At 40.5% G+C, this 13,129-nt stretch overlaps 1 protein-coding gene across 6 annotated transcripts in view; it reads right to left on the reverse strand.

The window, feature by feature from the left end:
- Window positions 1-12,707, reverse strand: part of ELF2 (E74 like ETS transcription factor 2) — a 94,579-nt gene extending 81,872 nt beyond the window's left edge. For all 6 annotated transcript variants that reach the window (XM_047091186.1, XM_047091184.1, XM_047091182.1 and 3 more), the window contains exon 1: window positions 12,625-12,707. The gene's annotated coding sequence lies outside the window, so the exon portion shown is untranslated. The remainder of the gene's footprint in view (window positions 1-12,624) is intronic.
- Between the last annotated feature and the right edge of the window lie 422 nt (window positions 12,708-13,129).

Consider the following 13,129-nt stretch of genomic DNA (forward strand, 5'->3'; position numbering starts at 1 on the left):
ATTACCAATTCTGAAGAACAGAAAAAAAGAACTTAAGAAAAATGAACAGAGCCTCTCCGAGATTTATGGGACACCATCAAGCATCCAATCTACGTGTAATGCGAGGTCCAAAAAGGAACAGAGAAGGAGAACAGAAAAAATATTTGAAGAAATTATGGTCAAAACTTACGAAACTTTTGAAAAAATATTCATCCATAGATTCAAGTTTAATGAATCCAAAGCAGAATAAACACAAAGAGATCCACACCTAGATGTACCATTATTGAAAGCCAACGACAGAGAAAGTCTTGACAGCACAAAAAGAATAACTCATTGTAAACAATTGAGGTCAGAAAGCAAGAGACAACATATTCAAGGTGCTGAATGAAAAAATTTCTGTAACAAAGAATTCTATGTCCAGCAAAACTATTCCTCAAAAATAAGGGCAAAAACAGGGGCATCTGGGAAGCTCAGTTGGTTAAGTGGTCGACTTCAGCTCAGGTCATGATCTCACAGTCTGTGGGTTCGAGCCCTGCATCAGGCTCTGTGCTGACAACTCAGAGCCTGTAGCCGACTTCAGATTCTGTGTCCCCTTCTCTCTCCCTACCTCTCCTCTCCTGCTCGTTCTCTCTCTCTCTCTCTCAAAAATAAACATTAAACTAATAATAATAATAAAATAAAGGCAAAATAAAAACAATCCCAAAAAACAAAGATTAAAATAATTCATTTATGACAAACCTGCTTATGAGAAATCCTAAAAGTCCATCCGACTGAAAGAAAATAACCAGCCCATAACCCAACTACACAAAAAGAAATAAGGAGCACCATAAAAGGTCAACATATGTGTTAAGTATAAAAGACTGCGTAAGCATTTTTTTCTTTTACTTGTTGTAAAACACATACAATTGCATAAAGACTATAAAATGGTCCTGTTGGGCTTCTAACATATAAAAACTTAATATGTATGATAATACCACCAGATAGGCTAGGGGAGGAAATGGAGCAAAGTTTCTATATTTTACCATAATTAAATTGTTAATCTGAAGTACAATGTGATAAAGATACATACTGTATTTCCTAGAGCAAAGAAAATAATCCCAAAAATCTAGTTAAAACACTAACAAAGGAATTCAAATGATACTCTGGAAAATATCCACTAACTCCAGAAGAAAAAGATGAACAAAGAAATAAAAAAGAAATGAGACATATGATTGCAGATATAAATCTGACTATCAATGATTATATAAAATGTGAACAGAGTAAACCCTCCAATCAAAAGGCAGAAATGAAAAAAACAAAAGCAGAAATGATCACACTACTTAAAAAAACAAAGCATTTTAACTGCATGCTGTCTGTAAGATACACTTTAGACTCAAAACACAAATGGGTTGAAAACTGAAGTATAGAAAAAAATCTGCCACACAAACAGTAAGTATAAGAGAGCTGGAGTGGCTCCACCAATACCAGATGAAATACAACTAGACAAAGAGGAATCTTTCATAATGATAAAAGGTCTTCTTAATAGCAGTGCCCCCAAACATGAAGCAAAAATTGACAGAACTGAAAGGAAAAATAGACACTCCAGTAATAATAGGGCTTTTAATCTCTCTCTCAATAATTGATAGTATGGCTAGACAGAAAATCAGCACAGACATTGAAGGCTTGAAAACTATCACCCAACTTGACCTGTCACCTACAAAACATTCCGCCCAACAACAGCAGAACACATATTCTTTTCTAGCACACAGGGAACATTTTTCAGAAAGGATTACATACTAGGCCATAAAAATGTCTCAAAAAATTTAAAATGAGAAAATCATACAAAGTATGTTCTACTACTACAGGGGAATTAAATAAAAAATCAAGAACAATGTAATTTGGGGAATCCCCAAATAATTGGAAATCAAATAATACATTTCTAAATAACCCAGAAGTCAAGACATCACAAGAAATTTAAAAATATTTAGAAGTGGATACAAATTTTAAAACGCAGAACTTTAAAAATGTACAGGATGCAGCTACCCCAGTGTTTGAAAGGAAATTTAGAGCTTTAAATGCCTGCTCAGTAAAGAAGACCTCAAATCAATAACCTACACTTCTACCTTAAGAAGCTAGAAAAAGGCACACTAACCCCAAAATAAGCAGAATGATGAAAATTATAAAAATCAAATAGAAAACAGTGAAATAGAAAGCAGAAAATGGAAAAAAATCAATTAAACCAAAACTTTTTTTTGAAAGTAGCAACAAAATTGACATTTAGCTAGAATGACCAAGTAAAAAAGAGAGAATACACATGCTACTAAAATTAATAATGAAAGAGGAACACCACAAACTACACTAGTAAAATTAAAAGCACATATAGGAATACTATGAACTATATGCCAAAAATATTAAATAGCTTAGATGAAATGGACAAATCATAAGGAATACAATTACTGAAACTAACTCAAGAATAAGCAAAAAATCTGAAGAGACCAATAACAAGTAAATAAATTGAATTAACAGTTTAAAATTTTTCCAAAGGAAAAAAATCCAGGCCCGGATGCTTTCACTGGTCAATTCTATCAAATGTATTCAAGGGGGTAATAATAACCAATCATGCACACACTCTTACAGAAAATCAAAGAAGAAACACCTCTCAATTCATTCTATGAGGCTAGTACTACTATGTCACAAAATCCAAAGACATCCCAAGGAAAAAAAACTACAGACCAGTATCTTCCATAAATAGACACAAAAATGTTCAACTAAACATTAGCAAACCAAAGCCAGCAACATATAGTAAGAATTATATACCATGACAAAGTGAGATTTATCCTAGGACTAAGGCTGCTTTAGTATCTGAGAATCAATTAATATAATACACCATATTAATGGAATAAAAGACAGAAACCACATGATCATCTCAGACACTCAGGTGACCAACCATACTAGTTTGTCCAGAACAGAGGGGTTTCCCAAGATGAAGGAATTTCAGTGCTAAAACCAGAACGGTCTTAGGCAAAAGGTGACAGTTGGTCATGCTAACAGATGAAGAAAAAGCATTTGACAAAATCCGATAACGATTCATGATAAAAACTCAGGAACAAACTGGGATTAAAAAGGAATCCCTTACCAAATGTAGAGATCTGCTATACAACATTGTGCCTACAGTAAACAATACTGTACACTTAAAAAGTTTAGAAAATAGATCTCATGTTAAGTGTTCTTACCAAAAGGAAATAAAAATTTAAGTATAAGATTTATGCACTGATATTATAAAATATCACTGAGAAAAATTAAAGATCATTAAATCAAGAGAAATTTTCAAGTTCATATACTAGAAAACTCAATATTACAAGATTTGCAACTCTCCTCCAACTGATCCACAGATCCAGTGCATTCTCATCAAAATTCCAAGCCTGTTTTGCAGACATTAACAAGCTGATTCTAAAATTTTTTAAAATTTTATTTAAGTCAAAGTTAGTTACCATATAGTGTAATAATAATTTCAGGATCAGAATTTAGTGATTCATCACTTACATATTACCACGCAGTGCTCATCCCAAGTGCCTTCCTTAGTACCCATCCCCATTTAGCCCATCCCCCCAACACCTCCTCTCCAGCAATGCTTAATTTGTTCTCTGTATGTAAGAGTTCTCTTAGAGTTTGCCTCCCTCTGTTTTATCTTATTGTTCCTTCCCTTCCCCTTATGTTCTTTTATTTCTTAAATTCCACATACAAATTAAATCATATGATATCTGTCTTTCTCTGACTTATTTCACTTAGCATAATACCCTCCAGTTCCATCAGTGTTGTTGAAAATGGCAAGATTTCTTTCTTTTTGATTGCTGAGTAATATTCCATTGTGTGTGTGTGTGTGTGTGTGTGTGTGTGTGTGTGTGTGTACCACATCTTCTTTATCCATTCATCAGTTATATGGACATTTGGGCTCTTTCCACAATATGATCCTAAAATTTGTATATAGGGCCTAGAAGAGCCATAACTTTTAAAAAGAAGAAAAGGGGGCGCCTGGGTGGCTCAGTCAGTTAAGCGGCCGACTTTGGCTCAGGTCATGATCTCACGGTCAGTGAGTTCAAGCCCTGAGTCAGGTTCTGTGCTGACAGCTCAGAGCCTGGAGCCTGTTTCGGATTCTGTGTCTCCCTCTCTCTGACCTCCCCCCCGCCCCCCCCCCCCCCGTTCATGCTCTGTCTCTCTCTGTCTCAAAAATAAATAAACGTTAAAAACAAAAATTTAAAAAAAAAGAAAAAGAAGAAAAGAAGAACAAAATTGGAGGGCTTATACTACCTGGTTTCATAAGTTACCATAGAGCACAAAAATCAAGTCACAGTAGTAAAAACATAAAGATAGACATATAGAGGGGCGCGTGGGTGGCTCAGTTGGTTGAGCATCCTACTTTTGGTTTTGGCTCAGGTCATGGTCTCATGGTGTGTGGGTTTGAGCCCCGCATCAGGCTCTGTGCTGACAGTGTGGAACCTGTTTGGGATTCTCTCTTTCTCCCTTTCTCTCTGTTCCTCCCCAACGCATGCTCTCTCTCTCTCTCAAAAATAAATAAACTTAAAAAGCTGTAAAAATTTAAAAATAAATTTTAAAAAAAGACAGACATAGATAATGGAACAGAATTGAGTGCCACATTTATAATCAGTGGAGAAATGATATTTTTTCAACATAGATATGTTGTCTTTTCAACAAACTGTGCTAAGAGAATCCATATACAACAGATGAATTTAGACCCTTCATACCATACATAAAAATTAACTGAAAATAGATCCAAAATCTAAAAACAAAAATTATAAAAGATCTAGAAGAAAACAAAAGAGAAAATCCTCAATATCTTGGATTAGGCAAAGAGTTCTTACAACAAAAGAATGATCTATAGGGGCACGTGGGTGGCTCAGTCAGTTCAGCGTCTAACTTCAGCTCAGGTTATGATCTCACAGCTTGTGGGTTTGAGCCCCATGTCGCACTCTGTGCTGACAGCTCAGAGCCTGGATGGAGCCTGCTTCGGACTCTGTGTCTCCCTCTCTCTCTGCCCCTACCTCTCTCTCTCTCTCTTTCAAAAAACTAATAAACATTAAAAAAAATTTAATGATCTATAAAAGAAAAAAAGTGGGAAATTAAACTCCATCAAAATTAAAATTTGGGGGAAGGGGGCTCCTGGCTGGCTCAGTCAGTAGAGCATATGACTCTTGACTGTGAGGTCATGAGTTCAAGCCCCACACTGGGCCTAGAGCTTACTTAAAGAATAAAAACTCTAGGGGTACCTGGGTGGCTCAGTCAGTTGAGTGTCTGACTTCAGCTCAGTTTATCATCTTGCAGTTTGTGGGTTCGGGCCCCATGTCAGGCTTTGTGCTGACAGCATGGAGCCTGCTTCAGATTCTCTGTCTCCATCTCTTTCTGCCCCTCTCCTGCTCTCTCTCTCTCTCAAAAATGAACATTAAAAATCTGAAAAAATTAAAAAATTAAAACTCTAAAAAAAAAGTTTAATTATTGCACTTCAAAGGCCTCCAATAAAAAAATGAAAAGACAAGCCACAGACGAGGAGAAAATATATGCAAATCATGTATCTAATAAAGGACTTGCATCCAGAATATATAACTTTTACAACTCTATAATAACGTTTTTTAAAAACAGGCAAAAGATTTGAATGGCTATTTCAACAAAAGGGATATATGAATGAATAATTACATGAAATCCTCAATGCCTTGAGTCTTTAAGAAAATGTGAATTTAAACCACAATAAGTTAACCACTTCATACCTACTAGAATAGCTATAACAAAAAAGACAGACAATAACTAGAGTTGACAAGGATGTGAAGAAACTGGAACTCTCTTACGCTGCTGTTTGAAACGTAAACATATGGCCACTTTAGAAAACAGTTTGGCAGGTTCTTAAACAGTTAAATAGATAAGCCAGCAATTCTATTCCTAGTATCTACCCGAGAGAATGAAAACATATATTCACATAAAGACTTGTATTCAAATGTTCAAGCTGCATTATTTGCAACAGTCAAAACTGGAAACCATCCAAATGCCTACCAACTGGTCAATAATAAACAAGATGTGGTATATCCATACAGTAGAATACTATTCAGCAATAAAAAGGAACAAAATACTGATACATGCTACAATATTGATAAACCCCAAAAAACATTATGCTAAGTGAAAGAAGCCCGATGTTTCTTGTGTGATTCCATTCCTATGAACTACCCAGAAAAGGCAAATCTATAGAGACAAAACACAAGTCAGTGGTTGCCTGGGATGGGGATGGGGGATTGAGGGTAAATGCAAACAGACTAGAAGTAATTTTGGGGAGGGGACAAAAATGTTCTGAAACTGGCTTGTAAGCTTAAACCAGTCCTGCTGTCAGTCTGTGGGAGTCAGATACTGTGCATCCCACTCAGTCTCTGCCATCACTGTCTCCCACCATGTTTAAGATGGGCTCCACTTCTCCATCCCTAGGATAGACCACCTAGAGCTGGCCTCCCTGGCCTCCCATTGGCCCAGTGCTGAGTCCAGCAACTTCAAGCATATAAAGCTCTGTCCCTGATCACCAAGCAGGACCTGGTGGCCTGAGAAGACCCTGGGCCCTCCCCCTGGCTGGCTGGGCCACCAGGCTCCCTCCCCTGATTCTGGGGAGTCCCAGGGGAGTGTCATCTCCCCAGTCCTCTCTTACAGACCTTTCTTTGCTGAATTAAAGTTTGTAAGAAGAAAGAAAGAAAGAAAGAAAGAAAGAAAGAAAGAAAGAAAGAAAGAAAAAGAAAAGAAAAGAAAACTGGCTTATAATGACAGTATAACAATTCTATATGTTTACTAAAAACAACTGAATTGTTTTTATGGCTGAATAATATTGCATTGTGTATATATATTTATACACTGCATTTTCTTTTTTTAATGTTTATTTATTTTGAGAGAGAGCGCACGCGCACACACAAGAGATGGAAGGGCAAAGAGAGAGGGAGACAGAGAATACAAAGCAGGTCCGTGCTGTCAGCCGAGAGCCCGATGCAGGGCTCAATCTCAAGAACCGTGAGATGAAAACTTGAGCTGAAATCAAGAGTCGAGCGTCTAACTGACTGAGCCACCCAGGCACCCCTATACCACATATTCTTTATCTATTCATCAGTTGATGGACATTTGGCCTCTTTCCATAATGTGGCTATTGTTGATACTGCTGCTATAAACATTGGGGTACATGTACCCCTTTGAATCAGTATTTTTGTATCCTTTGGGTAAATACCTACTAGTGCAATTGCTGGGTAGTAGGGTAGTTCTATTTTTAACTTTTTGAGGAACCTCAAAAAGTTTTCCAGAGTGGCTGTACCAGTTTGCATTCCCACCAACAGCAAAAGAGGGTTCCTCTTTCTCTGCATCCTCACCAACATCTGTTGTTTCCTGTGTTGTTAATTTTAGCCATTCTGACAGGTGTAAGGTAGTATATCATTCTAGTTTGGGAAAAACAAATAAAAATAAAATTAACTGAATTGTGCACTCAAAATGGATTCACTTTGGGCATTAAATAACTCAAGATACTAATTTTTTAAATTGAAGTGTAGCTGACATATTAGTTTCAAGTGTATGACATAGAAATTTAACATTTATATAGATTACAGAGCAATCATCACAATAAATCTAGCTACCATCTATCACCACCATACAAGGTTGTTACAGATTAATTATATTTCTGGTGCTCTACATTGAATATTTATGTCTTAATTTATTTTACAACTGGAAGTTGGTACCTTTTAACTCCTTCCCCTATTTTTTCCATCCCCTTGTCCCCCCTCCCCTCTGGCAACCACCAAATTGTTCTGTGTATCTATGGGCCTGTTTCTGTTTTGTTGTTCATTTGTTTTGTTGTTCATTTGATATAAGTAATATCATACAGTATTTGCTTCTGACTTATTTCACGTAGTATAATACCTCCAAGATCCATTCACGTTGTTGCAAATGGCAAGATTTCACTCTTTTTTATGGTTAAGTAATATTCTGTCTATATACCACATCTTTATCCATTCATGTATCGATGGACACTCAGGTTGCTTCCATATCTTGCCCATACTAGGTAATGCTGCTATGAACACAGGGTGCATATATCTTTTAAAATTAGTATTTTCATTTTCTTCAAATAACCAGAAGTGGATTTGCCGGACTGTACGATAGTCCTACTTTTATTTTGCAGAAACTCCATAGTGTTTTCCATAGTAGCTACACCATTTTGCATTCCCATGAACACTACACAAGAGCTCTCTTTCCTCCACATCCTTGCCAACCCTTGTTATTTCTTGTCTTTTTGATAGTAGCCATTCTAACATGTGTGAAGTGATATCTCATTGTTGTTTTGACCTGCATTTCCTTGACGATTAGGGATGTTGAGCACCTTTTCGTGTGTCTGTTTGCACCTGTATGTCTTTTTGGAGAAATGTCTATTTGGGTTCTCTGCCCATTTTTTAATCGGATTTTTTAATATATTCAGTTGTAAGTTCTTTCTATATTTTGGAATATTGACCCCTTATCAGTTACATCATTTACAAGTATCATCTCCCATTCAGGAGGTTGCCTTTTCATTCTGTTGATGGTCTCCTTCACTAATGGTTTCATCAGCTTTTTTTTTTATTTAAAAAAATGTTTTTTAATGTTTATTTATTTTTGAGACAGAGCATGAGCGAGGTGGGGGGCAGAGAGAGAGGGAGACACAGAATCCAAAGCAGGCTCCGGGCTCTGAGTTGTCAGCACAGAGCCCAACGTGGGGCTCGAACCTGTCAGCCGTGAGATCGTGACCTGAGCCGAAGTCAGACGCTCAACCGACTGAGCCACCCAGGTGCCCCTTCATCAGCTTTTCAGTCTGATGTAGTCCTACTTACTTTTCTTTTGCTGCCCTTACCTGAGGAGACAGATGCAAAAAAATACTGCTCAGGCACATGTCCAAAAGCTTACTGTTTATGTTTGCTTCAGGATTTTTATGGTTTTTGGTTTTACATTTAAGTCTTTAATCCACTTTGAGTTTATTTTCCTATATAAGAAAGTGGTCCAGGGGCACCTGGATGGCTCAATCTGTGGAGTATTCAGCTCTTGATCTCAGGGTAATGAGTTCAGGCTTCCCACTGGATGTAGAACTTACTTAAAAAATAAAAAATAGAGCACCGGGGTGCCTCAGTTGGTTAAGCATCCGACTGCAGCTCAGGTCATGATCTCACAGTTTGTGTGAGTTCAGGCCCCCTGTCAGGCTCTGTGCTGACAGCTCAGAGCCTGGAGCCTGCTTCGGATTCTGTGTTTCCCTCTCTCTCTGCCCCTTTCCTGCTCACACTGTCTCTGTCTCTCTCTCTCAAAAATAAAACATTTAAAAAATTTTAAATTAAATAAGCAATAAAATAATAAAGTGGTCCAGTTTCATTCTTTTGCCATGTAGTTGTCCAATTTTCCCAGCACCATGTATTGAAGACACTGTCTTTTCCCTGTGGTAGCTTCTGGCCTCCTCTGCTGAAGATTAATTAACTTTATAAGCATGGGTTTTTTTCTGGACTCTACTCTGTTCTATTGATCTAGGTGTCTGTTTTTGTGCACGTACCATACCATTTTGACTACTATAGCTTTGTAGTATAGTTTGAAATCAGGGAGCCTGGTATCTTTAGGTTTGTTCTTCTTTCACAAGACTGCTTGGGCTTATATGGGGTCTTTTGTGGTTCTATACAAATTTTGGGATTATCTGTTCTACTTCTACAAAAAAATGCCATTGGAATTTTGATAGAGATTACACTGAATCTGTAGATTGCTTTGGATAATATAGACATTTTAACAATATTAATTCTTCTAATCCATGAGTATGGTTTATCTTTCCATTTGTTTGTATTATCTTTAATTTCTTTCATCAATGTTTTACGGTTTTCAGAGTAATGTCTTTTAACTCCTTGGTTAAATTTACTCCTTGGTATTTTATTCTTTTTAAAAAAAAATTTTTTTTTAATGTTTATTTTTGAGAGGGAGAGAGACAAAGAGAGTGCGCATGCATGGGGGAGGGGCAAAGAGAGAGGAAGACACAGAATCTGAAGCAGGCTCCAGGCTCCACAGTCAGCACAGAGCCTGACACAGGGCTCGAATTCACAAACCACAAGATCATGACCTGACTCAAAGTCGCTCAACTGACTGAGCCAACCAGGCACCCCAGTATCTTAATCTTTTTGATGCAATTGTGAATGGGATTGTTTTCTTAATCTCTCTTTCTGATAGTTCATTATTAGTGTATGGAAATGCAACAGACTTGTGCATATTAATTTTCTATGCTGTGTACATACCTAAGAGAAATGAAAACACAGCCACACAAAAACTAATACAAAAATGTTCACAGTGGCATTGTTTATAATAGCTAAAAAGTGGAAACTCAAATGTCCAACTAATAGATTAATAATGTGGTACATCCATATAATAGACTATTACTCAGCAATAAAAATAATGACACATGCTACAACATGTGAACTTTGAAAACTTTATGCTAAGTGAAAGAAACCAGTCATGAAAAATCACATATTGTATGACTCCATTTAAATAAAATGCCCAGAATAAGCAAATCTATAGAGACAGATGAGTGGTTGCCTAGAGCTGGGAATCTTGGGGGGGGGGGGGGGGGGAGTAACCACTAAACCGTACAGAGTTCCTTTTCCCATAATGAAAATGTTCCAAAACTGATTATGGTGATGGTTGCACAACTCTGTGAATATATTCAAAATTACTGTACACTTTAAATTGGTGAACTGAATGGTATATGAATTATATCTCAATAAAACTGCTACAAAAAAAAAAAAAACCACTTGGTGTACAATCTATGAGTAGGTAAAGCCATCAACACTGGTAGGACTACCACAGCCAAAGTTACCAATCTATTTATTTAGGACAAAAAAAATCTCAAAGTTACAAATACCTTCCAATCATACTGATTATTTTGTAAATGAGTATACATCTGAAATGAGAAGCAATGATTAATCAAAGTAATTAGTTAAGTCACTAACCTTAAAAAATAAATTTGACATTAAATATTCAGATTTCAAATGCCCAAGATACTTCAATTTTCTACTTCATGTGTTTCCTAGGAGATAGTTCATTGACAGTCATACGAACGCCCTGCATAAACTGGATTGCCCTTCATATATATGTGTATGTATACACATATATATGTAAAGTTTAATCATTCCTTAATTCCTTAAATGAAATTCAATAATTTCCAGGCTTATATAAAATCATTCTACCTTTTAAAGAGAGGAAGAAACTCTGATACGAAAATATCCAATTCTACGTTGGTAAACTGTACATTCTTCTGTGATTCTGGCATTATAGAAAGTGCATAATTTGCCTCTCCATACTGACTCATAGGTAAAAAGAAAAGCAAATCTGATTACCAAAGACAAGATTACTGTTTTATCATCACCGGATTAAAATTAAAGCCACACAGCTAAAGTAAAATGTTCATGAACGGGGGAAATTTTAGTTTTAGAATGAAGAGCCCCCCCCCCCTCACTCATTTAAACAAGTACTAAGAACTTAAAGGCTGCTCTGCAGCTAATCTAGCTCCTAGAAAGAGAGCCCAGGATGCTGGCACATAAGAAACTGCAATCGGGATTACTCTTGGCCTTATGGAATATTTTCTCTGTCCTTTATCGACGTGGAATAAAAATGCCCAATGGAGTGGGGTCGGAGGTCGGGGGGGGGGGGCGCCTCGGCTACCCTGCTCTCAAAGCTGCTCCGTCAGTCAGCACCAACCCTAGCAGAGCCCTAACCGTTCCTTTCCCGCGCCCCCAAACATCCAGTAGCACGGTCCCAAGGGGACAGCTTCCCCAACAGAGGATCCAGAAGGCGGTCATTGGACGCGCGTGTTACCGAGCCCGTTTTTGTTTGGTTTAAAAAACAGATTCCTATCACAGCCAAACCTCCCTACCCCCAGGGGAATTGGGGGAAGTGGCAGCAGGGGGCCGGAGTGGAAAGTGAGAATAAAAGAAGAACCGAGTACAACCTGCCAGGCAAGCTAGCCGCGGAGAGAAGGAAAGGTAAGAGGCGGCGATAAGGCCGGACGGGGAAGGAAACTGGTTTCCAGCCCTCCACGCCACCCCGAGCGGCCCGAGCCTTCCAGGACCCGCCCCGATCTCGCTGCCCTGCCCCGGCGCCGGCCGCAGCCTCCCGCCCTACCCGACCCTCCCAGGACGCGCTTCCTCCGGAGCCGGACCCCCGCCCTGGCCTCCCCGCGGGATAAGGCGGGTCAGTTCAGTCCGCTTCTCGGCAGAGGTGACTCGCGCGGAGATGTAAACACAGCGAGACCAGCTGCGCTCGGCCCATCCCCCCCCCCCCCGCCGGGGTCCGTAACCTCTTCCCTCAGCCCTGCCCCGCGCCCTGTGCTCCCCGCGGGCAGGCGCGCAGCGCGCCTTCCCCTTTCTCCAAGTCCCGCTTCCCGACCGTTGCCTGGGGGCACTGAGCCCCCTTCCCCAGTTCCTAGCCGTTGTCACCGCCACAGCCTCCGGAAAACCCTCGGCAAACCCCGGAGCAAACAACACAGGCGCGGGGCGGGGGTGCGGAGGGAGGAGGAGGCACTCGGGACGGCGAGGCTTTATCGCCGCGCCCTCCGCGCTCCCTCCCACCAGCCTCGGCTGCCCGCGCTCTTACCTGCTCTCCGCGTCGCCCGGGAAGACCACGGCGTCGCTTTCCCTCCCGGCAGGGCCGAGGACTAGCACCGCCGCCGCCGCTGGCCGGGCGTCCCGAGGGAGCCGGGGCCTCCCCGGCAGCCCGAGCCGCTCCAGTGGGAGAAGAGGAAACAAAACAGCGGCGAGCCGGCCCGCGCAGCGCCCCCCGCCCGCGCCGCCCCACGGATCCCCAACCGCCGAGGCGACGGCGGCGACACAGAGCCCGGCGCGGGGAGCAATGGTGGCCCCCGCCCTCGCCCCGCTCCCGGCCCCCTCCCTCCACCCCCCGCTTCAGCTCCTCCCCCTCGGCCTCCTACCGCCGCCACCAGGACACTCGAGTCCGCCTCCCCCACCCCGCCCGCTCCGAGCGCTCCTCCCCTCCCCACGCGGCGAGGGAGGGGGGGGGCAGCACAGCCAGTCACCGCTGCGTCTGTCAAACCAGGGCTGGCTATTTATACCCGGCAGGGCCCCACCGGCCCCCTAGCCGG

This window comes from Lynx rufus, unplaced genomic scaffold, assembly GCF_022079265.1.
Source record: "Lynx rufus isolate CCGP_SWC_20201006 ecotype Redwood Valley unplaced genomic scaffold, mLynRuf1.p SCAF_3, whole genome shotgun sequence".
NCBI lineage: Eukaryota > Metazoa > Chordata > Mammalia > Carnivora > Felidae > Lynx > Lynx rufus.